The 17,168-nt window shown below is 37.8% G+C and overlaps 2 long non-coding RNA genes across 2 annotated transcripts; one reads left to right on the top strand and one right to left on the bottom strand.

Moving 5' to 3' along the window:
• Window positions 1-97: 97 nt before the first annotated feature.
• On the bottom strand, window positions 98-11,722 carry LOC131511381 (uncharacterized). Its single transcript, XR_009261494.1, has 3 exons — window positions 11,613-11,722; window positions 2,548-2,689; window positions 98-718 (listed from the first exon to the last, which is right to left on the bottom strand). It is a non-coding gene; the product is annotated as an uncharacterized LOC131511381 (long non-coding RNA).
• Window positions 11,723-11,765: 43 nt separating this feature from the next.
• LOC131511382 (uncharacterized) lies at window positions 11,766-16,955 on the top strand. Its single transcript, XR_009261495.1, has 3 exons — window positions 11,766-11,996; window positions 15,896-16,151; window positions 16,868-16,955. It is a non-coding gene; the product is annotated as an uncharacterized LOC131511382 (long non-coding RNA).
• Window positions 16,956-17,168: the final 213 nt, after the last annotated feature.

A 17,168-nucleotide genomic window follows, 5' to 3' on the forward strand; every position in this document is an offset into this window, starting at 1 on the left:
CTATCTATCTATCTATCTATCATCAATTTTTATTTGAGAGAGAGCACATGCACACGCACGAGCAAGGGAGGGACATAGGGGCAGAGAGAGAGAGAGAAAGAGAGAGAGAGAATCTTAAGCAGGCTCCAGCCCTGCACTGAGCCGTGCTCAGTCTCACCATCCTGGGATCATGACTTGAGCCAAAATCAAGAGTCTGATGCTCAACTGACTGAGCCACCCAGGGGTTCTCTATTGGCTAGTTTAAAGCATAAGAGTGGGACTTAGGGCACAGGAAGGGGGAAGTGGGGTCACTTGGGTGGTCAGTTCTGTAGGTCACCCAGGGCTTTCTGAAGGAGGGAACTTCATGGGTGGGGGCAGGCCCATTCCTTAGATGGTTGTTTTGCTAGTAGCTTTATCATACAGCTAGCTATATGTTTATTCAAGATGGATGTCATTTGAGTTGGATGCAATTAAAAGTTTAATGCCAGGTACTTATACTACACTCTGCTACTTCCGATGGTCCCTTTGTTTCTCTTTTCTCTTCTTTTTAGTTTAAGCAATTGTTGGCTCTTGAGCCAAATGTCCTGGTTTTCAGAGCAATCACCATCCTTTTCTCACAATGTGGAAGCCAACAACTCCCATTCCATCTTATGGCATCTTTCTGGTTAGTTTCATTAATGTTTGTTTTTCAAATTTTCAATTACTCGTTTACCTTTTCTTCTCTCCTGATAGAGAAAGCCTAATTAAAAAACAAACAAACAGAAAAGAAATCCAAAGAAACAATCAAAACTCCAGACTCATTTTCATTCTGAATGTTTAAGCTGAATGTTTAATGTTTACAGAAATCTGTTTTCTAGAAGATAGAGGTGTGACTACAACTGATTCCCATCTCAAATGATTCCTTACAATTTAATTTGTATCTAGCAGAAAAATAAATGTAATTCTGCTTGGCAAATGCAAGTAGAATATTCTAAAGGTATCAAATTCATTTCAAGTAATTCTATAAACTTTTTGCTTGGATGAGTTCTTTGTCCATTTCCTTTAAATTCTTTCAAGACTCTCAATGGTCTTTATTTTTGTAACTCATAACTCTTACATCAGAACATGTTTTAGATAGTTAACCCAAATATTTCTTAGAGTGATTTTGCCTTTTCTTTACTGCATGATTCTCAGTGAAAACACAGATTCTTCATTTAGTACCAATCTAGTGCAGCCCTTTAAAAACTTAATGACTCCTCTAGCCTATAATTGTTAGAGCCAAAAAACTCATTAGTTTTTAGCATTTACTTTTAGGACTTACATACAAATCTGCTAATTTTTCCCCTTAATTGTCCCACCTTTCTTAAAATAAGATCCTTAGATCACTTGCATCAGAATCAGACTTACTCAATAGTATTTACTGTAAAGGAAAAGTACCTCAAAATCGCACTCCACATACTCATTTATACAGTATCTCACTTTGTATAAAAATAGAAGTAACAACAACAAGGCGAGTATTCTACTGATAACTAAATCCAGATTGTAGTCTACTGTGAGCCCCTAACCACCACCTCCTTTATCTATTCAAAGCCAGCTTGTTTCATTTTAATTTGTGTTGAAAAGACCCCATAGAGGTCAAGTAATCTTTGTCAGTTCCTTTTGAGGAATTCTCCCCCTTTTCTAATCTCAGTTTTGATTCTCCTTTCTATCCACACTCTCTCTGGTTAGCTGCACCCAGTCTCATGGCTTTCAATAACATCTATAAGCTAATGGCTTCCAAATTTATAACTCTGGCCCAAACTTCCTCCTGGACTCAGGACCATATATTTAATTATCTACTTGTCATCTAATGGGCATCTCACATTTAACATGACTAAAGTTTAATTTTCGATTCCCATCTCAATATCCGGAGCCCATATTTTTCAAGTCTTCCCCATTCCAATGAATGGCATTACATTCATTCATTTTCTCAGCCAAAAACCTAGGAGTCATTTCAGATTATTCTCTTTCTCTTGTCCCTTGCATCCAGTCTTTAGCAAACCCTGTTCGTACAATATCCAACATACATTCTGAATCTGACACTTCTTGCCCCCTTCATGAGTACCATGATGGTCTAAAGCCACTATTATCCTTTGGCTAGCTGTACAACAGCCTCACCACTGTTCTTGTGACTTTCACTCTTACTCTCTACCCAGTGGCAGAATCACTTTTTAGCTTTAGTCAGATTGCATTACTCCACTGCTCAAAACTCTCCTTGGGCTTCCCACTGTACTTAAAACGAAACCTAAAGTCCCTGCTATGGCCCGCAAGGCCTCTCTCCCATCTCATCTCCTGCTACTCTATCCTAACATGTTCCTATGTCAGGGTCTTTGCACTTGCTATTTCTTCTGTCTGGAATGCCCTTGCTCCACAGATCCACCCAAATTCCTCCATCACTTTTCAAGTCTCTGCCCATCTATCACCCTATTCAGGGTGGGGATGGGGGCTTTTCTGTCTAAACTGCCACCCTTCTATCACTCTTCATTGCCTTACCCTGCTTGACTTTCCTGCAAGACATGTATACTACGTGTCATTATATTACATACTTACTTTTTACGTGTCTGTTGTCTGTTTTATTTCTGTCTGTGTGACTCTACTGTATGTACTCCTTGCTCACAACTGTTCAGGGCCTACAGCAGGACCAGCACATAATATCTGTCGAATGTATGAATGTAATCCAGGTCCCTTCTTCCTATAATAAGTCAGATAAACTATGGCTGAGAGTTTGAAAGAAACCATTTTGAAAATGTTCTATGATCTAAAATAACAATGAGATGACTCAGCATTGGCCGATCATTAAAATAGCATGTTAACCTTTCCTTTCTTTTCTTGTTTCAAAGTATTTCCTTAAGTCTGATCAGCTTTGTTCTCTTATTGAGATTCCTCTCTTTATATCAGCTGAGTCTCTTAGGCCCTCTGCCAATCTAACCCAAATCGAAATTATAGCACAGTCATAACTGTTTTTATTCTTTGATCTGGCATGTGAATCTGTGGATATAAGTTATCCACAGCATTTCCTCTAACAAATTTCTTGATCTTGTTTCCTAATTTTATAAGTTACATGTATTTTGGACATGTATAGTCATATTTTTACTCCCGAAGTAGCAAAGACATATGTTAAATTGGTATTAGGGATATTAAAAGCTCTTTTTTCTTAGTTTGGCATTATTAGCCATGCTTATGTAGGTAGTTGAATAATTATGCCCAGAATTTAGTATATGCATTAACTATGATAGAGTTCACCAGGAAATGTAAAAATAGAATAAAATACAACACTTTACTTGCAGATTGGAGGTGAGGTGATTGGTATGTTAATTAAAGGTGACCTCAGCACTCTTAATATTAACCTCCTGATTTTCTCCAGTGTTTCAGGTAGAAAAAAAAATTATTCTTCAATATTCCTAAGAATGAGATTGGATAAAGGACACAAATGAAGTCCAGACCAAGTACAAAAACATGAGCTCCTTCTTCTGGCTGCTCAACTAATGCAGACTTAGTCTGGGGATGAGATAACTATCTCAGCAGCCATTCCATCGCTCAGACTTCAAATTATAGTAATTATGACAATTTGTGCCAATAGCCATGAGGTGGGATTTTTGATGTGGTTAAAAATAACATCTGTAAAACCCAATAAAAATTACATTTTGCTAATTTTCTGATAAGATACTGTTTTAACTATACTGTGTCTTCTGCTGCTGCCAGTTTTCAATTAGAGCATTCCTTTAAAAAAATTTTTTTTAACCCATTTTGTCTCCTGGATCCAGTGCCATCCTCAGCAATGCATTTGTTTTAATGCTCTTAATTAATTGTTTTGTGTGCATTTTCCCTTTCAAACTGATACTAATCTTTGAGACTTTATTAACTGGCTGATTGCTAAATGTTGATACAAAAGGACCAAGCACAGGACCCAGTTTGTTCTTTCTGGCTTAGACAATGGAGTTCCCATAGAGGCCTGCTCAGCCAAGTCAGTGCCAATGATGCAGTGAATAATGGGCCTACTAAGACAGGTTGGGTCTGCGGTTCTGTCCACCTCAGGAATCGCTGGCCTACCCAAGAAACATAGTCATTGGTGATAGCTCACAAGCAGTTCCCCTCAAATGCATTGTAACAGTGCCTTGTGAGTCTTCCTGTGCTGGGTTTCCTTAAACCCTTTTCCTCTTGGTCAACTTCTGATGAACCAATTACATATTTTCTCATCTTCATACTGCATAGATATAAATCTGAGGTTCAGAGAGCTCAAGTGGCCTGTCCAAGCTCGCCCACTTGGAAATGAATACTAAAGGTAGGGCTAGCACAGGGTCCTTTAGATTCTTCTTCCACTGGTCTTTCAATCAAATTGTGTCTTTTCTAAGCTATATAAATGTGTGTGGGTAGGACCCACCACTGGTCTGGTTCCTCAGAAATCATTCCCCTTTACCTTTGCCCTTGTGTCTACTCCTTCTAAACAAGCCAGTGAAACTCTTCCTTGATCCAGCACCTCCTCCAGCCACCACCTCAGCTCTTCTCTTCCCTTTGCTTTCCTTTCTTTTCCTTCACATCTATACTTTTTAAAAAAAAATTTTTTTATTTTTATTTTTTACGTTTATTTATTTTTGAGACAGAGCATGAATGGGGGAGGGTCAGAGAGAGAAGGAGACACAGAATCTGAAACAGACTCCAGGCTCTGAGCTGTCAGCACAGAGCCCAATGCGGGGCTCGAACTCACGGACTGCGAGATCATGACCTGAGCCGAAGTCAGTCGCCCAACCGACTGAGCCACCCAGGCGCCCCACATCTATACTTTTAAAAAGGATCAACTACTCTTGTTGACTCCATGTTCTCGCAATCACTGGACACCATATTTGCTGTTACTACAATTACTAGTCTCAATTGAGACTAGCAGGTGACAACATTTCTCAATTCCAATCTTTCTTCTCTACTTGTACCTTAATTGCTCCATTTCTGGTTCTTATCATATCTCTTCTGATCAAGCGGGAATTGGGTAAGATGGGAAATGGGGGTTTATTCATTCACCCATTTATCAACTGCTGAGGTCATTAAAGTTAGCAAGAGAAACACAGATCCTGTCCTCACTGAGCTTACAATTATCTTGGGTCTGTCCTGAGATGAATGACTAAGATTCCTTCTCATTTTCTTTGATTTTCTGTCTTTCTGCTTCAAGTTGTGTATATAATCCTCTCACTCAAAAAGAAAACTTCATTTTACTATAAAGACCATATAGGTCAATAATTATATTCTCTTATATCAACTTCTGAAATATATCAGCTAAAATAATAGCTTAGTTAGGTATCAAAACTTAAGTCATATTCTCTAGCAAAATTTTTGACCTCCAAGATTGGTGAACATGTATGTGTATATGTGCACACATGTGCATGGTCAGAGTTTACATGTACTATTTCATGTGATAACTTCTCTAGTTGCTATTTATATATGAAGACATTTTCTTTGTCATTACTGACTACTTTCAAACACTCAAGGGTGTCTTTTTAAATATCAATATTCAGGTTTTACCTTTTCATTCACTTTCTCCTACTTGCAATAGGTAATCTCTTGCTGACTGGGAAAAACCTAGATTTTAATACATTGCATTATCATCTAATTCTTCAGCAATCATTTTTGTTACTTTAAACTTTATCATTGGCAACAGATAAACACTTCCAGTTTATTTTAGTTTAAGTCCAAAATACAAATAGTATCTTTGGAGTGACTCAACATTTTGTTATTGCTTCATTTATGTTTTTGCTCACTCTACTTAGAGCTTGAAGATTCAGATATGCTGAGAAATTAGCCCTTCCTGAAGGTTTGAATGGCTTGTTAGGGAACCTGGCTCTGTCTGTGCCTGGCAGATAAATGAATATAGCTTGAACAGTCCTGACAATTTTAGGAACCACTAGAGACCTAAAGGATCCTTCCATATCAATCTAAAAGATACCGAGAAAGAAATAGCCATCTTCCGTTCTTATCTCACTGACCTGCCACACTGAGATTTGATTTCTGGAGGAAGAATGAACATGAGCCATTGTTTTTCAATCTCAGTCAATCCAGGGCTCACCTGAAATCTTTTGAGAGTAGAGTTTAGGGAACAAAAGGAGACAGTGAAGAACAGTGGGAAGAGAGTGCTTAGAGATTCATTCCCCAAAATTTGCCCAGGGGATCAAGACTTAAGGGCAAGTAGGCCACAGAAAAATGAGGACAGGGGCCAAGGGTGCTTTGTTTTCTGTCACATCCTTTCACTTGATGAACATTTACCAGTGAGAGGGGTTTCAGTGCTTTGTGTTGCAAAGTCAATGGGAGATGAAAATGAGGACAATCGTGATCTGTTCTTTAATGATATTTGTTTGAGTAGGAATGAAATGATGGCTAGAGAAGCTGTGGAATCAGATGAGGTATTTGTTTTTGATATGTGTGTGTGTGTGGGGGGGGTTGAAAGCATCTTACACATGTTTCTGAGAGTAGCAAAGAAGTAGAGGAGAGGCTGAAGATAAGGAGAAAATGTTGATAGATCAAGACCCAAGAGGAGCAATGTAGGATATGCTCACACACTCTCTTCCACACACCTTAACAAACATATGCGTCTCTTTCCCGTATGGTGTAAGAGAATTAGACTTTGGAATCTTTTGACTCTCATAGGAAAGTCTTTTCTCTTGCTTTTATTTCTTAAGACATCCTGGTGTAAAATTCCTAATTCTGGAAAAATGAAGGAAAAGGGAAAGAGAATTCCACCAAAGCACCAAACAGAAGAAATAAAGGTAGATGCACATATATATTAATTATATATGAATACGTAATATATATATATAAATTATACATATGAATTACATAGAAATTTATAAAATATATATCTATTAATATGAGTATCTCTAGGCAGAGATATATACTGAAATATTATATTATGCCTGTATTTTGTTTAAAATAATCTAGGTTGGGAGAGACCAGAAGGGGCATAGATGAAACAAGATTGATCATAAGAACCCTCCACTATTGTATATATTTTAAATTTTATGTAATGAAACATTTTTTATAAAGCAAAAGTCAAATGTCCATTATTCACTCATTCCTTGAGATTTATTTTGAAGATACCATATTTTCCTGAAGAAAGTAAAGTGTATTTGCTTGTAAGACCTTGGCTAGTCTATAATGATAGTTCATTGGGTGTTTTGATATCTTTGGTAAAAACTGCACCAGGGGACTTAAAACATTCTCAATCCCTTTAATTTCATGATCTGATAGAAAACAGGTAAGTAAGTTAACTGTTTTTTTTAAAAAATTTTTTTTAACATTCATTCATTTTAACATTATTCATTTTAACAGAGTGAGACAGGGCCTGAGCAAGGGAGCAGCAAAGTGAGAGAGAGAGAGAAAGAGAGAGAGAGAGAAAGAGAGAGAGAGAGAGACAGACAGACAGAATCCAAAGCAGCCTCCAGGCTCTGAGCTGTCAGCACAGAGTTTGACGCAGGACTTGAACCCACGAACCATGAGATCATGACCTGAGCCAAAGTCAGACGCTCAACTGACTGAGCCACCCAGGCACCCCAATTAATTGCTTTAATTGTTTAATTATTAGTAACATTGAATATCTTTCATATGCTTATTGGCTATCTGTATTTCTTCTGCAGTTGGCTCTTTTCTATTTTTTGCCAATCATACTAGTTTCCTGTGGCTGCTCTACCAAATCACCACAACCTGGTGGCTTAAAACAACTCAGAAAGGTATTTTCTCACAGTTCTATAGGCCAGAAGTTAAAATCAGTATCACTGGACAGAAGTCAAGGTGTCAGCATGGTTCACTCCTTTCGGAGACTTTCAGGGCGAATGTGTTCCTTATCTCTTCCAGCTTCCAATGGCTGCAGTACTCCTTGGCTTGTGGCTTCAGTCTTCAAGGTCGACATCTCCAAATCTCTCTCTGCTCTGTCTTCACACCATATTCTCCTGTCTATAAAATTCTTCTGCCTCTTTCTTATAAGAATATATCTGATCAAATTTAGGGTCTACCCAGATATCTATGATAATCTTCCTATTTCAAGATCCTTAATCATACTCTCTGAGAGCATGTCACCCCTCCCCACCAAATAAAGTAACACTCAGTTGTGGATATCTTTGGGTGGCTAGTTTTCAGACTACCACACAGTTTTACATTGTCTTTTAAAAAAAAAATTTTTTTTTTAAATTTTAGACTAATTTTAAGTTTAGAGAAACATTGCAATGATGGTACAGTGTTCCCATACATCTTTACCCCAGCTTCTCTAGGATGGTTTTTAAAATGTTTTCTTTCTTAAAAATTTGTTTTTGCATTAGGTGCTAATAAGACTGGGTACAGTGTTTGTTTTTAGAACAAAATATGTTTAAAAAAGCCTATGTGGTACTTTTTGTTTGTTTCAGATGAGATCCTCATTATCCATATCCTACGTTTCCAAAGAAGGAGGGAGAAGACCATGATTCTGGCTAACAAACGAATTGATTAATACAAGCATGGATCCACACAGTTCCACTTAGAGTAATAATTGGGAAGAGTCATTATTGTCAATTATGAGTAGTAAGATTTATAGTAATTTTAGTAGGGTATACCCCAAATTTATTTTTTTACCTTAATAATAAATTTCCATGAATATTTTGTTTCATATATATCCAAGAACAGCTTCAGATATTTCAAGATTTCTTTTTATTAGAAGAGGAAATGAAAAATAAAAGTTCATTTTGTGAGTCAGTGAACAGTGAGAAAAAAGAACATCTTAAGTGTCCCATTCACCGGGCCGATGCTAGTCAATTAAATTATACATTGAACTGTACATTGAACAGAGTGAATTAAGTATATACTGTTTATTGGGAATTATCCAGTGTGATCTGATCTAAACTCTAAACAATGTTAGTACATCTAGGGAGGTTAGCTAAGTCAGTACAAATTTCATTCAATGTAAGCCATTTGAAGGTGTGGGCAAATGACCCACTGCTTTCAGTTTCCTTTTCATTTGATTTCTGAGACCAGATGTTTGTCACGATACATATTGGCCATGGGGATCTGGGGATCAGATCTTTGATCGGATTTGATAGGATCACAGAAGCAGAAGGTAAAATTCTACCTGAAGACTGGGATTTGGCGATGATGATATTCTTAGCTTCTTTAAGACCATTTAGTTGATACTGTGCAGAATCAAGCTGATGCTCTTATTGTAGGTAGCAAAACACCCCATTTTCATTGGGACATCTGGAGAGAGCTATTGGCTATATTGCATTTTACCCGATATACAGAAGACTAATGAGAGAAGCAAACATTTTATTAAAGTTTGAGATCTCAGGGCTCCTCAGGCCACCACCGTCTTCAGATATTGTTTTCTTGATGGCTTTGGGCCAATTACTTAGCCTCTTTACCTCAGCTTCTCAATTGGTAAAATGGGAACTGTTATAGTGTGATTAATTTATCTCCTAAGGGGGTTGTTTATATTAATTAACTGCTGTTAAGAGCTTTGAAGATGAAAAGTGCTAACTGCTTATGCCATGATTAGCCATGGAAGGGTGGAATATGATAACTGCTTCACTAGATAAATGACTAAACCTGATACACACAAACTGTGAAATCTGTGGGAGGAGTTAAGACCCAGGGCAACGAGACAGGTGATGAATCAACCTCATCAGGGAATATATTAGTTACACTTGAGCCTTGGTTTAAACGGTTTAAACCCGCTTCCGAAATATATGTTTAAAATGTCATAACAGAGGCACCACAGTTTGCTTTCTGAGTGCCTGTTACTGATATTTCTTTCCTGGATACATTTTCTCCACAAACCCAACTAAATCTACCCTCACTCATATTCTAAAGAGTATCGATTATTTTCAAATACCCTTTACTTTTGCACTTAGATACAACCCCAGACAACATGCAAATTCTATGGTTGACAAGGTAGAACATTCTGCCTTTTATTTGTATTGTTCAAACCAACCCAAACATGTTAGTGGATCATAAACTGCCATTCCTTTGAGCCAATGAATATTTAAGGATATTAATTTACTTCCTTTAATAGTCTTTAAGAAATTTTAAAAATAAACATATGGAACAAAGGAATAAGATGTCACTTTAAGCTTGAGCTCTGGCTGAGGACTGTGTGTTTTGCCATTGACCGTATCATTACCTACCTAGTTATGAGGTCATTCCTCTGCACAGTTCATTAGAATTTATCTTTGATTTTATGGCAAACCATAAGTGCAAAGCCAAGATACTTTGGTCAACATTTATTGCATTGGTATATTTATCTCAAAGGTGTATGCTAAAAAAAAAAACAAACGAACAAACAAACCAACAACAACAACAAAAAACTAAAGGTACAGAGTCTCTCCAAAGTTCTTGGCATTAGGATTCTTGGTAATACTCTAAAATGATATTTCATTTGGGATAGCATTTTGGGAACCTCCTCTAGCATTCTCATGATTCACAGATAATATGTAATCCCATTTTGTTTTAAGACAACTTATAAACTTTCATTAATTAAAAAAAAATTATTTCCTTGCTTATTTATGGATATGCCACATTATTTTAAAGGAGGATTTAAAAGAAGTCCCCTTTATTAGGGGAAACACCTTTTCTGTATTATAGTTTAATCTTTAAAGCTTGTATCTGGAGTAGGATATGGGAAAGTGCAGACTCAAGTAATTCTCATTTTAAAAACAACCACTAGAATACTTAATATTCATGTCCAAGGGGTGTCACAGTGTAGTGGAAAGAATACCAAATTTTGAGTCAGAAAACCAAATTTTACATCCTCGTCCCAGCACTTTCTCAGCAGTGCAATTTTGACAAATCATTTACCTTCAGTATTTCTATCTATGAACTGGAAATAATAATGTCTTTGTCATAGATTTACTCTATGGTCGGAATGACCCATGTTTATGAGAGAGTACCTGGTATCTGGTAGGGACTAGGTAACATTTTACTTATCCTCTTTGGCCCGTTAGAATCCAGTAGAGAGTCTTGCCAAAGAGCCATTATAGACTTTTATCTAAAAGCTCACGTTTGCATCATTTCTATTTCTGAGAATAGTTTATTCTTGAAAATTTTCCACAACTATAATGTGGCTAGAGCTTTCTTATGCTGAGTCATAAGATTCATATTAAAAGCTAATTTGCTTTTAAAGAATTTAATCTTAAGAAAAAAAAAAAAAAAACCAGATGTATCCCAAATGATTCTTCAAGTAAGAAATCAAGGATGTGAAATCTCACAGGGTATTTTGTTATTATTAAAAGAAAACAGATACGTTTTCAGAATGGTCTGTTAAAGATTTGACTACGCAATTTGGGTTTAACAATTTAAATTGTTACAACTTTATGTGTCCCCAAATTCACCATTTTCAGGCTCCAGCTACTATTTCAATAAATAAAACATCAGTCCCTTAGGACAAATGACAAGGAAATCCTCATATAACCTTAAACAGAAGTAGAAGGGAACGGGGAAGTGCTTAAACCTAACAGAGGAAGAAGTCTTTTCGGAATACAAGCCCAAATAAATATTTGAACAGGAATGGTATCTTCATGCGTGTGGTGAAAAATAGTCCTTTTCAGGCTGTACAGTTTGGCAGGCTGGCATGTTGACTTTATCACCTCGGGATCTCTGGGGTTTCAGACACCTACCCGCAGGCGTCATCACGAGCATGCGCACACCCCTGCCCAGGGGCCTGAGGCTGCAGGCTGGGGCCTGTGAGCCGCTCCCAGGAACATCCCTGGGGCCCAGCCCTCCAGTGCCAGGGCGAAGTTCTTTATCCCGCCTTGGACACCACCAACGCCATCGAATGCCATTTTAGTTGCGTCTACTTCGTATCCCTGGAATTCAGAACTCTGGTATAATAGGTAGAAGTGACAACCTTTCTATCCCGGGATGAGTTCTGCTTCTCTCATTTCACTTTTATGATAAAACTCCACACATTTGGATTGAGAGGGAAGGCAAGAAGCAGTTAAAATTTTTGACAGTTTGGATGGCAGACTATACTAAAAGGAAGCATAGACCCTAGCAGCCTGGTAAGTAAGGATCTTTAACAAGTTCGGTTTCTTTATGTAATGCAGGGGGCAGGTTCAAATGCCGTTTTGGAGGGAACTTAATATAAAGTGTGGAGACTGCCCAGGTTGTTCTTTTTATTGGTTGGCATTTAAGAAGAAGGTGGGTTCAAGAGATTATTTCTGAGGGTAGAAACTCTGCTTGACGGACAGTATTGAGATGCCCACCAGGAGTGGTCCCAACCCCATGACCTGATGTGACAAATGCCCAAAAGTTAGTTGGAAAATTTCATTATACTCTGCTAGGAAATAAAAATGCCAGAAATAAAATACCGTCCAAATGAAAACCATCAGTTGTTTATAAGTATTTTTAGGTATTTGCTGTGTTTTCAGAAAATAGTTTTGTTTGCTTTTTGAAAGTCATTCCATGATGAAAATGGTTATGTCACATGTTCTAAGCTCAACATCCATTCACTATTAGAGCTTAATATTTCTAATTATTATGATTATTATTTTTAAATAACATAACAAATCATTGTGTATCATTAGTACTTTGATCTCCTTGCCTTCCTTAATGGAATGTCTTTACTCACAGTATACTTTGTTCTTTCAGGTTGGTCTTGGGAGAGTTGGCAAGGCCTGGGTCTTCAAAGTCAAATGATTGTCAAAAAGTGAATATGATGTACCAGTACCTAGTTTATTACTTAGAGTAGAGACTGGAATACATAACTGATTTTAAAATAAGAAGAGTGGTTTAAAAAAAAAAAAAAAGACTCTTAAATACAGAAAACAAACTGATGGTTACCAGAGGGGAGATTGGTGAGGAGATGGATGAAATAGATAAAGGGGATTAAGAGTTACAAACTTTCAGTTATAAAATAAATACGTCACAGGATGAAACGTACAGCGCAGAGAATACGGTCAATAATATTGTAATGACGTTGGTGACAGATGGTGGCTACACTTATTGGGTGAGCACTGTGTAATATATGGAATTGTTGTATCAGTATGTTGTACACCTGAAACCAAGACAACACTGTGTGTTAATTACACTTCAACAAAAATAAAAATTAAAAAAAAAAAAAGAAGAGTGGTTTAATTTTTACAAAGTATTCACCCAGATTTGCAAAGCTAAGCTCTAATGAACCTTTTCTTGACTTCATGGACAAATTCTGAAATAGTTTCCAAAGGCTGATAGAAAGAATCAGATAATGTCCATAAAGTGCGGAGCACAGGGTCAGGCACACATGAAGCGGTAAGTAAATAAAAGCAGTTATGATACTGTTTAGAAAAGCCTCCAGATATCATTCAAATTAGCGCGCGAGAGAGGTAGAAGACCATGTCAACCATTGCTCATGTAGCTCTCTGCTGTGCTCCAGTGTGTAATACACAATGTAGTCTGGAACTTCTTGGGTCACTATGGAAAGATTTCCCTTCTTTATACGATTCCAGCACAGCACTTCTCAAAGGGCATTGGCTTGCCTTGTTCTGGCACCAACTATATGCCAGTAAGAATAGTGGAAGTTTAACTGACAGAAGGGTAAAGTTCAGGGGGCATGTTATCATTCATGTCCTTAAAAAGTCAACATCAGTCTCAGCTGACAGCTTCCCTCCAAGCTTAAGTATACAGTCTGGGTTTTCCAGGATATTGTCATGCGTTCACAGCTTACTTCATTTCCCTGACCCTATCCTTGACCAACCTGCTATGTTAGAACTGTGGCTTCCAGTGGTTGCTCAACACTTGGCAGATGGACTGAACTTTTAAATGGTGTTTAACATGAGGGCAGCCCTTGCTCTGGCTGGATCTGTATGAAGAAGCTTCACTGGGGAGGCAAATTATTTGAACATGTATATGTGTGTGTATAGAGGAGTGGAGGCAGGACTATGGCTGCCCAGCCTGAAACTAGCCCATATCCCAGACTTCCATTAACTTTTCCAAAAGTGAACTCCAATTCAGTGACCAACAACCTCAAGCTGACCTTTAAGACATGACAACAATATCAAAGCTCTAGTTCCCACCAGAACCTGAATCACCGCCAGAGGCATTTGGCCTGCAAAGTACCCATCCATTCCACTTTTGGAGCAATTTTGATTTCAGGAGACCAGTATGCCAAGGTCTGAGGGAGGCAGATGGCTCCAACAGTCTTTTTTTTTTTTTCTTTTTCTTTCTTTTCCTCAGAGAATAACAGCATGAGAGCCATCTTTTATCACTTGTACCTTCTGGTTTTATATCTTCATGGGTAGTGTAGGGCAGTAGTAGGTGAATGTGTGGAATGGAGTGGGAATAGGGAGTAGGGGAAAACAGAGATTAGATAGGGAGAAAATGGGCTTAAATGGAGAGTACAGATTTCATGAGCCTACACCAGGGTAAGTGGGGAAATGAGGCTAACCTAGAAAACTGAAATTGCTGCCTTCCCAACATAGAATTATCATCTTAGTCATGCCTGAGGCCAGTTTGAGGGCAAGTTGTTGGGGGGGGTGGTGACTCTCCCATCCTTTTCCCTAAACCTAAATCCTTTTCTTCCCGCCTGACTTCCTTCACTTCCACTATTCTCTATATATACATATTTTTGTGGTCTTTTAAAAAACTAAAAAGATATGCACCAGCCTGTTAATACTAACTGATGTTGGAGGCAAGAGGGATGATACTCACTTTATTTTTTTTTATTCTTTTTTTTGATATTCACTTTAAAAACTATATATTTTTGGATTATAGTACTTGTTGCTCTACACATTTAATATTTTTAAAATTAAAAAATAAAAACGTTGATAAACACATTTTCCTTCTTCTACTGCTCCCCTTCCCCAAATCTTCTAGTTCAAAAGTGAGTCTTCCTTCCATTCCAGCCCAATCAAAATTTCTTTTTCTTTTATTTTATTTTGTTTTTATTTTTGGAGAGAGAGAGACAGGCTCAAACTCACAAACTGTGAGATCATGACCTGAGCCTAAGTTGGGTGCTCAACTGACTGAGCCACCCAGGGCCCCTCCCCTCAATCAAAATTTCTATTTCCCCAATGTTAGGTAGCTAGGCAGTGATCAAACTATTTGGTTAAAGTAATTCCACTAATGTGTGTTCAAGAAGTGCTGTTGGGAGCTATTGACATTGACGATCAGGCAATAAGTGGGTGAGGGTATCAGAAGAGTGGTCGACCTGGGTGATAATCCCATCACCGTGAGCTTCGTCTAAGACTTTGAGCATATCATTTCAAATGCCCATATCTTCGGCCTATTTTTTTTTTTTTTTAATCTTACATGCAGAACTAAGAAAGTAATACTACCATTCTTGTACTCTGAAAATTTTGAAGAGACATTTTGGGCTTCGTCTGTGAGTTTTCACTGCATTGTCTCCTAGGTCCGGTGGCATTGGTGGTGGTGGTGATGAGGTGCAGGGAGATGGAGAGAAGAAAATACCATTTCTCTTTACAAAGGAGAAAAGATACGCCCCCATTGACCTAGATGTCATGAGTCTTTTTTTCTCAAAGAGAAATGCAGGTTCCAGAAGCACCTTGTAGTTGGGAACCACGAAAACTTAAAACACAAACTACTTTGCTTTGTACTCTTTATAGACGGACATGACCTAAAAATGGTTCTGTACTGTCATTGCACTTTCCATAGAACACCATGAGGAAGAACTGGCTTCCTCAAGGACATGCTTTCCTTTGCCACACTGAGTACCTACCTTGTGCTTAGATTGTTCTTATCCTGGGCTCTGTGGACAAAACAGAATTTCTTCACATGAGAAATGCTCAGTTAAATGCTCATTTAAGAAGTGAAATGAGAATGAAATTTCAGTCGCAAGCAAAGCCTATAGTATTTTTAAAAACAATGAATTAAATGAGGGAAATGAAATCATAACCTTTACCTGAACCAGTTCATCCTCTTTTTTTTTTTTTTTTTTTTTTTTTTAACTTTATTTCTCTAGTAGGAAAATAATTCATCTGGCCTGACTGTGTTCGTTACCACATAGCCGGCACGGTTGTCTCATGCCAGCACCAAGACCATATGAAGCTAAATCAACAGACCCTGATTTGTTGGCTCAACCAAGTATAAACTAGCCACTGGAAAATCGAGTTGAAAACATAGGACAAATATATGAAAGAGACAAGCCACAGCTTGCAGGAGAGAAGATGTTTGCAGAAAACTCCAGCATTACAGGTTTATCTAAGGTGTGGTCTCAGGTAAGCTGCAGTAATTACCCAGGATACCACAGCTAGTGGCTGAAAAATGAAGTGCTTCACAAACTTAACCCTTTCATTTCTCCCCAGACAAGCTTTTAGAGGAATTCACTCGATAGCCAGCTTGTAGTAAACTAGAAGAATCGTTTTTATTGTGATTGAAATTGTTTTTAATCATTCCTATATCCAAAGATATTTCTTAACTGTGGCCTTTCATTTGTTCTTTCTACATTTAGCTTTACAAATGTATAGGACTTCATTTTTTGATGCAGCATAGTTGAAGATCTTACACCACCGGAGGCTTTGTGGTTTAAGGATGATGTGGTTAAAGAAGCACAAAGAGGGGCGCCTGGGTGGCTTGGTCGGTTAAGTGTCCGACTTCAGCTCAGGTCATGATCTCACGGTCCGTGGGTTCGAGCCCCGCGTCGGGCTCTGTGCTGACAGCTCAGAGCCTGGAGCCTGTTTCAGATTCTGTGTCTCCCTCTGTCTGTGACCCTCCCCCGTTCATGCTCTGTCTCTCTCTGTCTCAAAAATAAATAAACGTTAAAAAAAAATTTAAAAAAAAAAAAGAAGCACAAAGAAGGTTAAAAATTGCATTCTGGTAAAGGCAAGTCGCTTTACAACTAGGATCTCAGTTTCCTCATCCTATACAAGGCATGACATCACATGGTCTCTGAAGGCCCTTTTTAGCTCTGACCCTTCATTTTTCTATTTTGTAGAAAGTGTGGCATCAAGAAGCAGTTGTCCAATCAATCCACAAGACACATCTAAATTATTGATTAATTATAGCATCTGAATTTAGAAAAGCCATTATGTATTGAAATTGCTTTATTTTTGTTAAGTAATGAGAAAAATTTTAAAGTGCCTGGTTTAGTTTGAATTGTGTACAAGCTAAAGCTCTTCTACCTCCTTAACTTCCCTTGAAAATGATCTGGTTATATTGTGTTTTACTATGTATTTTGGATTTTCACATAACATTAGCACTCTATGTCCCTTGAATATATTTTCATGCTTTTTTTC

This window comes from Neofelis nebulosa, chromosome 5 (assembly GCF_028018385.1).
Source record: "Neofelis nebulosa isolate mNeoNeb1 chromosome 5, mNeoNeb1.pri, whole genome shotgun sequence".
Taxonomy (NCBI): Eukaryota; Metazoa; Chordata; class Mammalia; order Carnivora; family Felidae; genus Neofelis; species Neofelis nebulosa.